We start from the raw sequence: 3790 nt of genomic DNA on the forward strand, positions 1-3790 counted from the left end.
CATGGATGACAATTATAATCAATTCATGAACTCTGCAGCAATTTTGCTTGCACTTTCCTGTGTTGCATATAATCAAGAATATCGATAGCGTGCCCAGGAGGGTACTTTATTTGCATCTTGTATAATAAATACCCTTACAAGGGTAAAGAATTGGACCATGATATGTGGTGTCTTGGCATGGACGTTAATTTGACTCTACTCCCTCTGCCCCATGATGTAAGAAGTTTTTGATACTACACTAGTGTAAAAAAACGTCTTACATTATGGGACAGAGGGAGTAGTAGCGTATCATTGCAGGCATGGATAGGAAGAACTTGGGAAGTGGGCAACTAGCTCCACCAGCTAAACCAGATGCCTTGACAAATTATCAGGGGGTCCTGAAGCACACTGCAGATTCTGACACCAAAAATCCAACTTCACCGAGTGGTGACAACTTAGAACTCAGAAAGTTATAGACATGAACATGGAAGCTGTCATCTCCATTGATGATGTCATGCAAGCCGGTGGCTTCGTCGCCAAAGGCGACATCGGCAGCCTCCTACCGACAGTGATGGACGCAGGTGACTTTGAGGCCTCTCTGTGGGATGCGTCGTGACTTCTGAGGCAAGAAGGAGCAACCGTCCTGCCCCAGGCTGGGTTACAGAGCATGTGAAGCTGGCGGCAGAAGCAAACCGTGACACGTGCCGCCACAATGATCCGCTTCCTTGCGCAAGTTTAGCTTCAAAAAGACAAAGCATGTTGGCCACATGTTTCTGTAGCGTTTTTGAATTTCCAGCTTCATAAACCTCTGCCTCCTCAGTGGGTAACAATAACGTTAATGGTCCTGGTACGCAGTGCTGGATGAATATGAGTTTTACTAAATCGCATGAGTGATTTTCGGTTTTCTTTGGTTTAGATTCTCGAGGGCAACAAAAGTATGGTTTTATTGTTGGGAAACGTAGTATTTGAAAAAAAAAATCTATGATCACGCAAGATCTATCTAGGAGAAGTATAGCAACGAGCGGGGAGAGTGAGTCCACGTATCCTCATAGACCAAAAGCGGAAGCGTTATGACAACGCGGTTGATGTAGTCGTACGTCTTCACGATCCGACCGATCCTAGCACTGAAGGTACGGCACCTCCGCGATCCGCACATGTTCTGCTCGGTGACGTCCCACGAATTCTAGATCCAGCTGAGTGTCGAGGGAGAGCTTCGTCAGCACGTCAACGTGATGACGGTGATGATGAAGTTACCGACGCAGGGCGTCGCCTAAGCACTACAACGATATGACCGAGGTGGAAATCTGTGGAGGGGGGCACCACACACGGATAAACAATCAACTTGTGTGTCTATGGGGTGCCCCCTCCCCACGTATATAAAGGAGGGAGGGAGGAAGAGGCCGGCCTAGGAGGAGGCGCGCGCCAAGGGGGCCAATCCTACTCCAAGTAGATTTGCCCTCCCTTCCTATTCCTACTAGGAGAAGGAGGAAAGAGGAGGAGGGGAGAAGGAAAGAGGGGGCCACCCCCAAACCCTAAACCAATTCGGTTTGGGCCAAGGGGGGCGCGCCCCATACCTTCCTTGCTGCCCTCTTTCTCCACTAGGGCCCAATAAGGCCCATAGACTCCCCGGGGTTCCGATAACCTCCCGGTACTCCGAAAAATACCCGATACACTTCGGAACCCTTCCGGTGTTCGAATATAACCTTCCAATATATCAATCTTTATGTACGGACCATTTCGAGACTCCTCGTCATGTCTGTGATCACATCCGGGACTACGAACTACCTTCGGTACATCAAAACACATAAACTCATAATACCGATCGTTATCGAACATTAAGCGTGCGGACCCTACAGGTTCGAGAACTATGTAGACATGACTGAGACTCATCTCCAGTCAATAACCAATAGCGGAACCTGGATGCTCATATAGGTTCCTACATATTCTACGAAGATCTTTATCGGTCAAACCGGATAACAACATACGTTGTTCCCTTTGTCATCGGTATGTTACTTGCCCGAGATTCGAACGTCGGTATCATCATACCTTGTTCAATCTTGTTACCGGCAAGTCTCTTTACTCGTTTCGTAATGCAACATCCCGTAACTAACTCATTAGTTACATTGCTTGCAAGGCTTATAGTGATGTGCATTACCGAGAGGGCCCAGAGATACCTCTCTGATACGCGGAGTGACAAATCCTAATCTCGATCTATGCCAACTCAACAAACACCAGAGACACCTATAGAGCATCTTTATAGTCACCCAGTTACGTTGTGATGTTTGATAGCACTCTAAGTGTTCCTCCGGTATTCGGGAGTTGCATAATCTCATAGTCATAGGAACATGTATAAGTTATGGAGAAAGCAATAGCAGTAAACTAAACGATCATCGTGCTAAGCTAACGGATGGGTCAAGCCAATCACATCATTCTCCAATGATGTGATCCCGTTCATCAAATGACAACTCTTTGTCCATGGCTAGGAAACTTAACCATCTTTGATTAACGAGCTAGTCAAGTAGAGGCATACTAGTGACACTCTGTTTGTCTATGTATTCACACATGTACTAAGTTTTTGGTTAATACAATTCTAGCATGAATAATAAACATTTATCATGATATAAGGAAATATAAATAACCACTTTATTATTGCCTCTAGGGCATATTTCCTTCAGTCTCCCACTTGCACTAGAGTCAATAATCTAGTTCACATCATCATGTGATTTCACACCAATAGTTCATATCTTTATGTGATTAGTTCACATCTTCATGTGACTAATACCCAAAGGGTTTACTAGAGTCAATAATCTAGTTCACATCGCTATGTGATTAACACCCAAAGAGTGATCATGTTTTGCTTGTGAGAGAAGTTTAGTCTACGGGTCTGCAACATTCAGATCCGTATGTATTTAGCAAATTTCTATGTCTACAATACTCTGCACAGAGCTACTCTAGCTAATTGCTCCCACTTTCAATATGTATCTAGATCAAGATTAGAGTCATCTAGATCGGTGTCAAAATCTTGCATCGACGTAACTCTTTACGGCGAACTCTTTTATCACCTCCATAACTGAGAAATATTTCCTTAGTCCTCTAAGGATAATGTTGACCGCTGTCCAGTGATCTACTGCTAGATCACTATTGTACCCCCTTGCCAAAAACATGCTAAGGTATACAATAGGATTGGTATACAACATAGCATACTTTATAGAACCTACGACTGAGGCATAGGGAATGACTTTTTCTTTCTCTTTCTATTTTCTGCCGTGGTCGGGTTTTGAGTCTTTACTCAACTTCACACCTTGCAACACAGGCAAGAACTCCTTCTTTGAATGTTTCATTTTGAACTACTTCGAAATCTTGTCAAGGTATGTACTCATTGAAAAATCTTATCAAGCGTCTTGATCTATCTCTATAGATCTTGATGCTCAATGTGTAAGCAGCTTCACTGAGGTCTTTCTTTTGAAAAACTCCTTTCAAACACTCCTTTATGCTTTCTAGAAAATTCTACATCATTTTTGATCAACAATATGTCATTCACATATACTTATCAGAAAGGCTGTAGTGCTCCCACTCACTTTCTTGTAAATACAGGCTCCACCACAAGTCTGTATAAAACTATATGCTTTGTTCAACTTATCAAAGCGTATATTCCAACTCCGAGATGCTTGGACCAGTCCATAGATGGATTGCTGGAGCTTGCACACTTTGTTAGCATCTTTAGGATTGACAAAACCTTCTGGTTGCATCATATACAACTCTTCTTTAATAAATCCATTAAGGAATATAGTTTTGATATCCATTTGTCAGA

This window comes from Triticum urartu, chromosome 1, assembly GCF_003073215.2.
Source record: "Triticum urartu cultivar G1812 chromosome 1, Tu2.1, whole genome shotgun sequence".
NCBI classification, from domain to species: Eukaryota; Viridiplantae; Streptophyta; class Magnoliopsida; order Poales; family Poaceae; genus Triticum; species Triticum urartu.